At 39.9% G+C, this 14,470-nt stretch overlaps 1 protein-coding gene across 7 annotated transcripts in view; it reads right to left on the reverse strand.

Annotated features, from left to right (window-relative positions):
* Positions 1-14,470, reverse strand: part of FAF1 (Fas associated factor 1) — a 497,312-nt gene that overhangs the window by 452,905 nt on the left and 29,937 nt on the right. The gene's annotated exons all lie outside the window — the stretch shown is intronic.

Consider the following 14,470-nt stretch of genomic DNA (forward strand, 5'->3'; position numbering starts at 1 on the left):
TATAAGTTAACATTACACTGAAGTAAAAGACAATAAAGTAATAAATATGTTTAAATGCTGATTGGAGCCCAGGATGATCACTACATCTCTATCGGCCCAGGACAACTTCTATTAAGCAGCTTCTGATGAACAATCATGTGTTAAAAAAATGAACTTTGATCCATACTTCGTACTTTATTCAAAAATTAACTCAAAATAATAACAGACAAAATACTCACTGCAGCCACTGCCAGAACCACAATGCTGAAAGGAAAGCAGCAGCAGCAGCAGCAGTCCTCATTGCCAGAGCAGGAGGAGACTCGAGAGGGCTGAAAGTCCCATCAGACTACCTAGCCTTTGAGGCCCTCCCGTCATGGCAGTGAAAACCCTGGTGACTCCAAGTCAGCTCTTCACGATGATTTCACCATTGCTCAGTCTCCCATCTCCTCCCTGGGCAGGGAGAAGGGTTAAGCCATGTGGTCACAGCTGGTAGGGTGAACAGCCTTGGCTCATGTGGTCACAGCTGGTAGGGTGAACTGCCTTTTCCTGGACCAGGCCATAGGGATCCCTCCAGGCAGGGATCCCTCCAGGCAGGCTTTTACAAAAAGCAGAGAAATCCTCAAAGTCTCACGAGCTGGTCTTATTAAGAATACCTGCCCATCCAAGGATGGACCCCAGGTTATGAAAGACAAGTTTCAACTGCCCTGTCTGCTGACGCTTTGCCAAAGAGGTCCACTGTTCATACGGGGACTGACCTCTTTGTCTTCTACCACCCAGGCATCAGTGGACCTCCTCTGTGAGACTGTGCCTTCTCACAGCCCTCTGTAACCTACCAGCCATACACTTCCCTGTGGTCCTGTGATGGCTAGTGTGGGGCTGTTCCAACAACCAGTCAGTAACTCCCACTTCCATGGCCATCTCCCCCATTTGGGGTCCAAAGTTGTGTTTCATCACTGGTGTGCAGTGTACATACTTCTGATCGAGCCTTCAGAGTCATTTTCAGGATCCCATCTTTGCTCTGTTCTACTACCTCCTGGATCCTCTTCCCCCTAGGCAATGACTGCTGAACAGGAAACTTCTTTGGTGCTGTTTCTTATTCATCTGTCCACCCAGCCTCCAGGGTTGCCCTTAATTCCTGAGAGGCATAGAGCAGTTCCCTTCATCTAGCTGCTTGTTTTTTAAGTTCTTTATATGTCACAACCCCTACACCCAATAGTGTCAGCGGCTCTGTGAAACTGACCAGGTGGTCCAATCCCAGGGCAGGTTTGAATGACTGGTAGTCATAACTCCCTGAAAGGCTATACCTCCGTTTTCAAGTTTCATAGCTTCTGCACCAATAGCATGATCCCCACTACTATGGTCCCTGGTCAATATACTTTGTGAAACTGTGCATCCCCTCATAGCCTTTCTCAGTGTTCACATAATCTTTGTCACTTTCTATAGTATAGTACTCTTTTCTGCCCAACTGAGTGAGGCCATTCATTGTACTGTCTAGACTTTCCCCACCTCCCAACATGGAAAAATTACGAAACTTTACAGAAGACTGCCTTTCTGGTTCTCCCCATTCTTCCAGTGCCAATTTCTTTGGGTCCAACATAGGCCCAAGAGATGTCCTCTAAGTATCAGATAGGCCTGCCCTGTGTCCTCTTCAACTTCCCTGGTGGCTCAGACAGTAAAGCGCCTGCCTACAATGCGGGACACACTTTACCATCTGAGCCACCAGGGAAGTTGAAGAGGACACAGGGTAGGCCCATCTGATACCCAGGTTAGAATCCCTGGGTCGGGAAGATCTCCTAGAGAAGGAAATGGCAACCTACTCCAGCACTCTTGCCTGGAAGATCCCATGGACAGAGAAACCTAGTAGGCTACAGTCCATGGGGTAGCGAAGAGTCGGACACGACTAAGCGTCTTCACTTTCAATTACTTTCTTTCTTTTATGTCCTCTTCAGCCCATTTTACTTAAGATTACATCTCTGTGAGGTCACCAGCCCTTCTGCTTGAATTCTGTGAATCTCCCCCTGGCCTCTGGGTAGAACCTAGACAGTACTGCTGGCACCCCACTCCAGTACTCTTGCCTGGAAAATCCCATGGACGGAGGAGCCTGGAAGGGTCACTGAGGGTCGGACACGAGTGAGCGACTTCACTTTCACGCATTGGAGGAGGAAATGGCAACCCACTCCAGTGTTCTTGCCTGGAGAATCCCAGGGACAGGGGAGCCTGGTGGGCTGCCGTCTACGGAGTCACACAGAGTTGGACACGACTGAAGTGACTTAGCAGTAGACAGTACTGTCGCCCATTCCCAACCTTCTTTCCCTACATCCGTGGCACTCGCTGTCTTCCATGAAAATGGCAGTGAACAGATTCAGTTTTGAACCGGCCCTAAGGAAAGAGGTCGGAGTTGTATGGGCAAAAGGGAGGAATAAGAGCCACTGGAGAACTGAGAATGAATTAACTTTTTTTATATTAGTAACAAATACAGTGGAAAATAAACAAATACATACATATCTAAATAAATAAATAAATAACAGATGTAAAGTAAAACCCCAAATTACAAAGCCTCTAAATTTGTGCTGTTGGATATGGTAGCTACTACACACATATGGCTGGTGAGCCCTTGATATGTAATTCAACTGAGTTAAGATGTGTTGTGTTAAATACATACCAGCGTAGGACTTTATAAAGATTAAAGTGGAAAGCATCTCATTAATAATTTTTCTAATGAACAAATGTTGAAATATATCATTTAAAGTATATTGGCTTAAAGGCTTCCCTGGTGGCTCTGTGGTAAAGAGTCCACCTGCCAACAGAGGAGACAGGGTTAGATCCCTGGTTGGAGAATATTCCACGTGCTGCAAAGTAGCTAAGCCCACACAACACAACTATTGAATCTGTGCTCTAGAGCCTAGGAACTGCAACTACTGAAGCCCATGAGCCCCAGAGCCTGTGCTCCACAACAACAGAAGCCACTGCAACGAGATGCTCACGCACCTCAATGAGAGAGTAGCTTCTGCTCCCCGTAACTAGAGCAAAGCCCACACAGCAACAAAGACCCAGCACAGCCTAAATAAATTATGAAATTATAAAAAATAATTGGCGTGAATAAAACACATTTAAATTTATTTTACCTGTTTCTTTTTTCTGTTTCTTAATGTGGACACTAAAGAAATTTATTACATATATGATTCATTCTATTTCTAATGCTATTCTAGAAGAAAACATAGAAGGAAATCTTTGTGACATTTAGATACAAATGCAAAAGTACAATCCAAAAAACTGATAAAATGGACTTTATTAAGAACTACCACTCACAAAGACCAAAATAGACATTTCTCCAAAGAAGACACAGAGATGGCCAAGAGGCACATGAGAAGATGTCAAATATCAGTAATTATCAGAGAAATGCAAATCAAAGTGACAATGAAATACCACCTCACACCAGCCAGAAAGGCTATCATCAAAAAATTCACAAACAATAAAGCCTGGAGAGGGTATGGAGAGAAGGGAACCCTTCTATACTGCTGGTGGGAATGTAAATTGGTATAGCCACACAGAGAACAGTATGGAGGTTGCTTAAAAACTAAAAACAGAGCTATCATATGACCCTGCAATCCATTCCTGGGCATATATCCAGAGAAAAACATGATCCGAAAAGATATATACACCCCCATGTTCATTGCAGCACTGATTACAATAGCCAGGACATAGAAGGAACCTACATGTCCACCAATAGGGGAATGGATAAAAGAGATGTGGTACATGTATATAATTCTTTCTCAGCCATTAAAAAGAATGAAACAATGTCATTTGTAGCAACATGGATGGACCTAGAGATTGTCATACTGAGTGAAATAAGTCAGACAGAGAAGGAGAAATATCATATGACATCCTTTATATGTGGAACCTAAAAAGAAATGATACAAATAAACTTACAAAACAGAAAGAGACTCACAGACTTAATGAGAACAAACTTATAGTTGTCAGGGGGAAGGATGAGGGAAAGGATGGTTACAGAGTGTGGGATCAATAGATACACACTGCTATATTTAAAATGAATAAGCAACAAAAACCTACTGTATAACACAGGGAACTTTGCTCAAAGTTATATGGCAGCCTGGATGGGAGGGGATTTGGAAGAGAATGGATACATGGATATGTATGGCTGACCCCTTCACTGTTCACCTAAAACAATCACAGTATGGTTAATCAGCCATACTCCAATAACAAGTTGAAAAAAAAAAAAAAAACTACCACTCATGAGAAAAGGGGATGACAGAGGAATAGATGGTTGGATGGCATCACCAACTCGATGAACATGAGTTTGAGCAAGCTCTGGGAGTTGGTGATGGATGGTCAGGGAAGCCTGGCAAACTGCAGTCCACAGGATCGCAAAGAGTCAGACACAGCTGAGCAACTGAACTGACTGACTGCTCACAAATTCCCTGGCAGTCCAGTGATTAGGACTCAGCACTTTTACTGCTGAGGACCCAGGTTTGATCCCTGATTGGGGAACTGGATTCTGAAAGCCACACAGTGCAGGCAAAAAAAGAATAAAAAACTTTGGGGAAAAAACTACTGCTCTTTGAAAGCCACTGTTAAGAGAATGAAAAGGCAAGCCACACACTGGGAGAAAATCTGCAAAATACATGGAACAGAAGATGAATAACCAGAATATAAGAATTTTCAATCATTAAAATTCAATTTATACAATCTTTAAGTAGCAAAAGATTTTAACAGAAACTTTACTAATGAAACTCTACATGAGAATAAGAACATGAAAAAATATTCAACATCATTAGTCGTTCAGTTCAGTTCAGTTCAGTCACTCACTTGTGTTCAACACTTTGCAACCCCATGAATCACAGCACGCCAGACCTCTCTGTCCATCACCAACTCCGGGAGTTCACCCAGACCCACATCCACGAGTCGGTGATGCCATCCAGCCATCTCATCCTCTGTCGTCCCCTTCTCCTCCTGCCCCCAATCCCTCCCAGCATCAGAGTCTTTTCCAATAAGTCAACTCTTCGCTTGAGGTGCCCAAAGTACTGGAGTTTCAGCTTTAGCATCATTCCTTTCAAAGAACGCCCAGGACTGATCTCCTTCAGAATGGACTGGTTGGATCTCCTTGCAGTCCAAGGGACTCTCAAGAGTCTTCTCCAACACCACAGTTCAAAAGCATCAATTCTTCGGCGCTCAGCTTTCTTCACAGTCCAACTCTCACATCCATACACGACTACTGGAAAAACCACAGCCTTGACTAGACAGACCTTAGTCAGCAAAGTAATGTCTCTGCTTTTTAATATGCTATCTAGGTTGGTCATAACTTTTCTTCCAAGGAGTAAGCGTCTTTTAATTTCATGGCTGCAATCACCATCTGCTGTGATTTGGGAGCCCAAAAAATAAAGTCTGACATGGTTTCCACTGTTTCCCCATCTATTTCCCATTAAGTGATGGGACCAGATACCATGATTGTCGGTTTCTGAATGTTGAGCTTTAAGCCAACTTTTTCACTCTCCTCTTTCACTTTCATCAAGAGGCTTTTTAGCTCCTCTTCACTTTCTGCCATAAGGGTGGTATCATCTGCATATCTGAGGTTATTGATATTTCTCCCGGCAATCCTGATTCCAGCTTGTGCTTCTTCCAGCCCAGCGTTTCTCACGATGTACTCTGCATAGAAGTTAAATAAGCAGGGTGACAATATACAGCCTTGACATACTCCTTTTCCTATTTGGAACCAGTCTGTTGTTCAATGTCCAGTTCTAACTGTTGCTTCCTGTCCTGCATACAGGTTTCTCAAGAGGCAGGTCAGGTGGTCTGGTATTCCCATCTCTTTCAGAATTTTCCACAGTTTATTGTGATCCACACAGTCAAAGGCTTTGACATAGTCAAGAAAGCAGAAAGAGATGTTTTTCTGGAACTCTCTTGCTTTTTTGATGATTCAGTGGATGTTGGCAATTTGATCTCTGGTTCCTCTGCCTTTTCTAAATCCAGCTTGAACATCTGGAATTGCATGGTTCATGTATTGCTGAAGCCTGGCTTGGAGAATGTTGAGCATTACTTTACTAGCATGTGAGATGAGTGCAATTGTGCAGTAGTTTGAGCATTCTTTGGCATTGCCTTTCTTTGGGATTGGAATGAAAACTGACCTTTTCCAGTCCTGTGACCACTGCTGAGTTTTCCAAATGTGCTGGCATATTGAGTGCAGCACTTTCACAGCATCATCTTTCAGGATTTGAAATAGCTCAACTGGAATTCCATCACCTCCACTAGCTTTGTTCATCATGATGCTTTCTAAGGCCCACTTGATTTCACATTCCAGGATGTCTGGCTCTAGGTGAGTGATCACACCATCATGATTATCTGGGTCATGAAGATCTTTTTTGTACAGTTCTTCTGTGTATTCTTGCCACCTCTTCCTAATATCTTCTGCTTCTGTTAGGTCCATACCTTTTCTGTCCTTTATCGAGCCCATCTTTGCATGAAATGTTCCCTTGGTATCTCTAATTTTCTTGAAGAGATCTCTAGTCTTTCCCATTCTGTTATTTTCCTCTATTTCTTTGCATTGATCACTGAAGAAGGCTTTCTTCTCTCAGACTCTATCTAAGTTGCAACCACATTAATGAAAGTTTCTTCTGAGTGGTTTCAGGTCAGCAATGGCCATAAGAAAAATATGTGCAAGATTTAGAAGGCAGAAGAGAAGCAGCAAAGAAACTACCCTCCAAAAGTCTAGTTATGGCCCAAAGTGTTATTGTAACCCATTACACTGTTACTGATCCACTGGTTCACCTCACGAACATGAAACAGAGAGAAGGTCCACAATTTCTCCAGGCCTGGATTAATTTTCCTCATGAAAACAGATGCAAAAACCCTTAACAAAACCAAATGCAGGGACATATAGAAAGAATAACACATCATGACTAAGTGGGGTCTCTTCCAGCAATGCAAAAGTAGTTTAACATGAAAGGAGCAAAGGTATCTTTTAATATAAATGACTGTACATAGAAAATCCTTTTCATTCTTTAAAAAGAAAAAGCTTCCAGAGTGATAGATAAATGTTTAAGGTCACAGGATACAAAATATATGACAAAAGTCTACTATTTTCTCAGAAAACTAAACACAGAGCTACTATTTGATCCAGCAATTCTACTTCTGGGTATATACCCAAAAGAACTGAAAGCAGGGGCTTGAACAGATTTTTATAGATCTGTGTTCATAGCACAGGAAGTCAAAAGATGGAATAACAATAGCACAATAAGTCAAAAGATGGCATCAATTCAAATGTCCATTGACCAATGAATGGGTAAACAAGATGTGGTATATACATAACAATAGAATAATATTCAGTCTTAAAAAAGAAGGAAATTCTGACATATGCTACAATAGGGATGAACCATGAGGTCATTATATCTAAATAAGCCAGACACAAAAGGACAAATACTGTATGATTCTGCTTCTATGAGGTACCTAGAACAGTCAAATCCATAGACAGAGAAAGAATGGAGAGTTAATGTTTAATCAGAATGGCATTTAGTTGGGAAAGATGAAAAAACTTTGGAAAAATGGTAGTGATTGACGCGTACAATAAAGGGCATGTACTTAATGCTACTACACTGTACACTTAAAAACAGTTAAAAAGGTAAATTTTGTTACACATATTTTAATATAGAAAAAGAAAGCTACACGTAGTTTCACACATACAGTGTTTTTTTCAGGTAAAACTAATATATATAATATTAGATTCAAAGTACTGGGTTTTCTTAGAGCATGGGGGACAGCGCAAGGGTAAGTACTGACTAGGAGATTTCTATAGTTCTACTTATATTGTTTTCTTAACCTGAATGTCATTTTCACAGACATGTTCATTTTGTGCAAGTTTATGAAACTATACTTTTATGATTTATGTTCTTTACTATATGACTATTACACCACGATGAAGTTTTATTTTTTGTCTTAGTTAATGGCAGATAAATTGTGATTTTGCTGATTGAGGACTGGATCATGCTTCATATCTAGATAGGTTTAAAGAACACATACCAGTCTAGCAAATGAGCCCAATATCTACCTGGATGGGTGGGGGTCTGGGAGAGGATTCATGGATATGCACAGCTGAGTCCCTTCACTGTTCACCTGAAACTATCACTACATTGTTAATCGTCTATACTCCAATCCAAATGAAATGTTTATAAGAAAAAAAATCCAATATCTATGCTACAGTAAACATTTATTGCATGCTACCTGTCTTTGGCACATCAAGTATAATTTTTCTCAAGAGATGAAAATATTGCTTCTGTTTCAAAAATAGTCTAAAATGAAAGTCAACTTCTATTATTAACAATAGAAGTAAACAGAAAATGAAATCTAACAGTGTACTATGAAAATTTCTAAGCATATAAAGAAAAGAATGTCAAGGACATATATCTGTGTTAAAAAGATTTTTCTACATGTCAAAGAATTTCCAAGGCCCAGATGCTTATTGTCTCAGTTGGATTAAGTCTTTAGAACAAAAATATTATGCATTAAAAAAAAAACTGGTCAGGTCTTCTAATATTAAAAGCTATAGAAGGCAAGCAAACTGATTAAGTTTTTATTTTTACTTTGATCAAAACAAGTAGTGATTTTTAACACAGGAAATAATACTCAGTAATACTCTCATCATATACAAAAATATCTAATGTGCTTTTAGAATTAAAACAAAAAGGTTATTTTCATAATTGTAATTTATATACAGAAAATTAGAAAGAATATGCTTTAAAAGTGCTACTAAGTTCTGGACTGAATAATAATTTACAAACTTTATCTTGGACATTACACAGTGATACTTGAACATGAATTCTGTGTGTTTTAGGAGTGTACATGAACTAAAAAATTTAGAGATGATAAAGTTGTATGAATTAATATCCTTCTAAAAACAGAAAAAATTGATGTTTTATATACTATTTATGGTTCACCTCTTAAAAACAAAACTAGAGAACAGACTTATTATAAGAACTTACATTCTCCTTTATATCCACAAGAGGGAGCAAACATTTAATAAATCTTTACGGGAACTGCATTACATACTAATTTTTACATGAGACTTTTAGGAACAATAATCAGAAAAAATAATAAAACTACCAAAAATATTTGAGTGTCTACCACATACCAGCAGAGTGATCTCAGATTTCACAGCGTATCAGGCAACAAAGTACATCTAGAGACTTGTAAGATAACACAAATAATACTTAGCATTTATAGCATCACTATAAACTAAAGTTTATAAGTATTCAGTCTGACCAGAAACTACAAATGTGATGAAAAGATTAAACAAGTATCAGTAATGCATAGTCCACAACTCTAAGAGGCAAATAATATGCATTATGCAATTTATCATATAAAGAATGCACAACAGGCTATAAAATGCCAGTATCTTTTTACCAAGCAGACTTTGATGATCTAAACTACTTTGTCTTCCCATTTAAGCTAAATCAAAATGAAAGCAAATTAACACTGGCTTAGGGGAATGCTGGGCCATAGTTAAAGTACTTCAGGAGAGGCATCTTTGAAATGTACTGATTAGTAGTAAAATCATAATGCCAATACTAAAAAGTCTCAATCACAACCTATTAATAACATTTAAATACAATTATTTTTATATGACTTAAAGAAGAACGGGTTCCAAAAGGGCATGATTAATTAGGTAGTAATAATCCAGGAGATCTTCCAATTAGGTATGCCTATATAGAAGCAAAACATATATAGATACAGTCCTTTTCGGGAAGGTCCATCGTCAGGAAACAATGTATAGTGAAAAAAATCAAGTCTTAATCAACACAGAACCAGAAGGTGGCCTAATGGTTAGGACTCCATGCTTTCCCTCCGTAGATCCACATCCATCTTTAGCTTAAAGAATTTGCATCAGCATTTCTTATGAAGGGCAGGTCTACTGTCAATAAACTCTCTCAGGCATTATCTTCTGACAATGTCTTCATTTTCACTTTTGAAAAATAATTTCACTAAATAAAACTCTATTTTGATTTTTTTTCAGTACTTAAAGATAACACTTCATTGTCTCCTGTACTCCGTAATTTGTGATGAGATGTTAACTAACATTCTTGTCACTGTTCTCTTCATAGAATGTCTTTTTTTTTTCCTCTGACCATTTTTAAGACTTTTCTCTCTATCTTTGGTTTTCAAGAATTCGGCTGTTATGTGCCTATGTGTTAGTTTCTTTGTAATAATCCTACTTTGCGTTCTCAACTTAAATCTGTAAATATATGTCTTGCACCAAGACCCATTAAAGATACTAAGGGATTTTTCTTTTTTCAACATAAGGCTAGAATCACTTCAAAAGAGGGGGAAAACAGAAAAATTAAGATAACTATTACTTTGCTATCAATTCATAACAAATTTTAAAATAAATTCTTGAAGAGATGCTGGCCAACAGATCCCTAGAGGGTAACTATTATCATTATGAATAAATGATGTCCAAACATTTTTTAACAGATGATTTGACTTGTATGTCAGGAATATAACTATATTTCATAAATCTGGATTCCAATAAGGCAACTGACAAAATTTCTTTGATTTATTCTGAAAGATTAAACATAGAAATAAAGACTTCCCTGGTGATCCAGTAGTTAAGACTTCACTTTCCAATGCAGGAAGGTGTAGGTTCGATCCCTGATTGAGGGGCTGGGATCCCATGTGTCTCACAACCAAAAAATCAATACATAAAACAGACATAATATTGTAACAAACTCAGCAGTCTTTAAAAATGGTCCACGTTTTTTAAAAAATCTTTAAAAAAAAAAAAAGGACAGAAATAAAGATGAACGCTACTAGTCATGCTGAAACTTTAGAGCATGAATGCCTTCATTTAATTTTGACTTGACTTCAGTTCAGTCATTCAGTCGTGTCCAACTCTGTGCGACCCCATAGATGGCAGCCCACCAGGCTCCTCTGTCCCTGGGATTCTCCAGGCAAGAATACTGGAGTGGGTTGCCATTTCCTTCTCCAATATCAAAACTTGTTAAGTTCAATTTAATACTCAGTGAGAATATACTTTGTGCCAGAAAGTATGCTAATCATTAAGAACACCAAAATGACTAAGATCTACTTCCTGGCTGTAAAGAACTCACAAATTAATAAGAAAGACAAACAGATATTTTAAAAGTATGTAAAAGCTGCAATGACAGCTATTATGTATAAGAGTAATAGATACAGAGGAGGAAGGAATAAGTAAATGTCAGGGAAGACTTCACAGAGAAAATGCCTAAGCACAAGTCTAAGAGATAAACAAAAGACTGAGACGAAAGCAATTGAGAAAACTGGCAAAGGCAAAGTGACATGACATGATAAAAGTTCACAAAAATTACAAGTATCACAGTATCACTATAGAACAAGTCATTGGGAAAAGTATAGGCTGCTGCTGCTGCTAAGTCGCTTCAGTCATGTTCGACTCTGTGTGACCCCATAGACGTCAGCCCACCAGGCTCCCCCGTCCCTGGGATTCTCTAGGCAAGAACACGAGTGGGTTGCCATTTCCTTCTCCAATGCATGAAAGTGAAAAGTGACAATGAAGTCACACAGTCATGTCTGACTCTTCGTGACCCCATGGACTGTAGCCTATGAGGCTCCTCCATCCTAGGGTTTTTCCAGGCAAGAGTTCTGGAGTGGGCTGCCATTGCCTTCTCCGAAAGTATAGGCTACCCTGGGCCAAATCACAAGGAGCTCTGTTAATCATGTCAATTAAGTTGACTCATCCTATATAAGCAATCGAATAGAGAGTTCAAGAGATGTTAGGAATGAGGCTGCTGCTTTGGGAGTCAACAGCACATACATAAGTGAGTGAAAGTGGCTCAGTAATGTCTGACTCTTTGCAACCCCATGGACTATACAGTTCATGGAATTCTCCAGACCAGAATGCTGGAGTAAGTAGCATTCCCCTTTTCCAGGAGACCTTTCAACCCAGGCATCAAACCCAGTTTTCCCACATTGCAGGCTGATTCTTTACTAGCTGAGCGACCAAGGAAACCCAAGAATACTAGAGTGGGTGGCCTATCCCTTCTTCAACGAATCTTCCCAACCAGGATCAAACCAGGGTCGCCTGCATTGAGGGCGAATTCTTTACCAACTGAGCCACCAGGGAAGCCGAGCACATACAGAGTTCAGTTCAGTTCAGTCGCTCAGTCATGTCCGACTCTTTGCAACCCCATGAATCGCAGCACGCCAGGCTTCCCTGTCCATCACCAACTCCCGAAGTTCACTCAGACTCACGTCCATCGAATCCATGATGCCATCCAGCCAGCTCATCCTCTGTCATCCCCTTCTCCTTCTGCCCCCAATCCCTCCCAGCATCAGAGTCTTTTCCAATGAGTCAACTCTTCGCTTGAGGTGGCCAAAGAACCGGAGTTTCAGCTTTAGCATCATTCCTTCCAAAGAAATTCTAGGGTTGATCTCCTTCAGAATGGACTGGTTGGATCTCCTTGCAGTCCAAGAGACTCTCAAGAGTCTTCTCCAACACCACAGTTCAAAAGCATCAATTCTTCGGCGCTCAGCCTTCTTCACAGTCCAACTCTCACATCCATACATGACCACAGGAAAAACCATAGCCTTGACTAGACAGACCTTAGTCTGCAAAGTAATGTCTCTGCTTTTTAATATGCTATCTAGGTTGGTCATAACTTTTCTTCCAAGGAGTAAGCGTCTTTTAATTTCATGGCTGCAATCACCATCTGCTGTGATTTTGGAGCCCCAAAAAATAAAGTCTGACACTGTTTACACTGTTTCCCCATCTATTTCCCATTAAGTGACGGGACCAGATGCCATGATCTTTGTTTTCTGAATGTTGAGCTTTAAGCCAACTTTTTCACTCTCCTCTTTCACTTTCATCAAGAGGCTTTTTAGCTCCTCTTCACTCTCTGCCATAAGGGTGGTATCATCTGCATATCTGAGGTCATTGACATTTCTCTCAGCAATCTTGATTCCAGCTTGTGCTTCTTCCAGCCCAGCGTTTCTCACGATGTATTCTGTATAGAAGTTAAACAAGCAGGGTGACAATATACAGCCTTGACATACTCCTTTTCCTATTTGGAACCAGTCTGTTGTTCCATGTCCAGTTCTAACTGTTGCTTCCTGACCTGCATACAGGTTTCTCAAGAGGCAGATCAGGTGGTCTGGTATTCCCATCTCTTTCAGAATTTTCCACAGTTTATTGTGATCCACACAGTCAAAGGCTTTGGCATAGTCAAGAAAGCAGAAAGAGATGTTTTCTGAAACTCTTGCTTTTTTGATGATTCAGTGGATGTTGGCAATTTGATCTCTGGTTCCTCTGCCTTTTCTAAAACCAGCTTGAACATCTGGAAGTTCACGGTTCATGTATTGCTGAAGCCTGGCTTGGAGAATGTTGAGCATTACTTTACTAGCATGTGAGATGAGTGCAATTGTGCAGTAGTTTGAGCATTCTTTGGCATTGCCTTTCTTTGGGATTGGAATGAAAACTGACCTTTTCCAGTCCTGTGACCACTGCTGAGTTTTCCAAATGTGCTGGCATATTGAGTGCAGCACTTTCACAGCATCATCTTTCAGGATTTGAAATAGCTCAACTGGAATTCCATCACCTCCACTAGCTTTGTTCGTAGTGATGCTTTCTAAGGCCCACTTGACTTCACATTCCAGGATGTCTGGCTCTAGGTGAGTGATCACACCATCATGATTATCTGGGTCATGAATATCTTTTTTGTACAGTTCTTCTGTGTATTCTTGCCACCTCTTCCTAATATCTTCTGCTTCTGTTAGGTCCATACCTTTTCTGTCCTTTATCGAACCCATCTTTGCATGAAATGTTCCCTTGGTATCTCTAATTTTCTTGAACAGATCTCTAGTCTTTCCCATTCTGTTCTTTTCCTCTATTTCTTTGCACTGATCACTGAAGAAGGCTTTCTTATCTCTTCTTGCTATTCTTTGGAACTCTGCATTCACGTGCTTATATCTTTCCTTTTCTCCTTTGCTTTTCGCTTCTCTTCTTTTCACAGCTATTTTAAGGTTGCCTCAGACAGCCATTTTGCTTTTTTGCATTTCTTTTCCATGGGGATGATCTTGATCCCTGTCTCCTGTACAATGTCACGAACCTCATTCCATAGTTCATCAGGCACTCTATCTATCAGATCTAGGCCCTTAAATCTGTTTCTCACTTTCACTGTATAATCATAAGGGATGTGATTTAGGTCATACCTGAATGGTCTAGCGGTTTTCCCTACTTTCTTCAATTTAAGTCTGAATTTGGTAATAAGGAGTTCATGATCTGAGCCACAGTCAGCTCCTGGTCTTGTTTTTGTTGACTGTATAGAGCTTCTCCATCTTTGGCTACAAACAATATAATCAATCTGATTTCAGTGTTGACCATCTGGTGACGTCCATGTGTAGAGTCTTCTCTTGTGTTGTTGGAAGAGGGTGCTTGCTATGACCAGTGCATTTTCTTGGCAAAACTCTATTAGTCTTTACTCTGCTTCTTTCC

This window comes from Ovis aries, chromosome 1 (assembly GCF_016772045.2).
Source record: "Ovis aries strain OAR_USU_Benz2616 breed Rambouillet chromosome 1, ARS-UI_Ramb_v3.0, whole genome shotgun sequence".
NCBI lineage: Eukaryota > Metazoa > Chordata > Mammalia > Artiodactyla > Bovidae > Ovis > Ovis aries.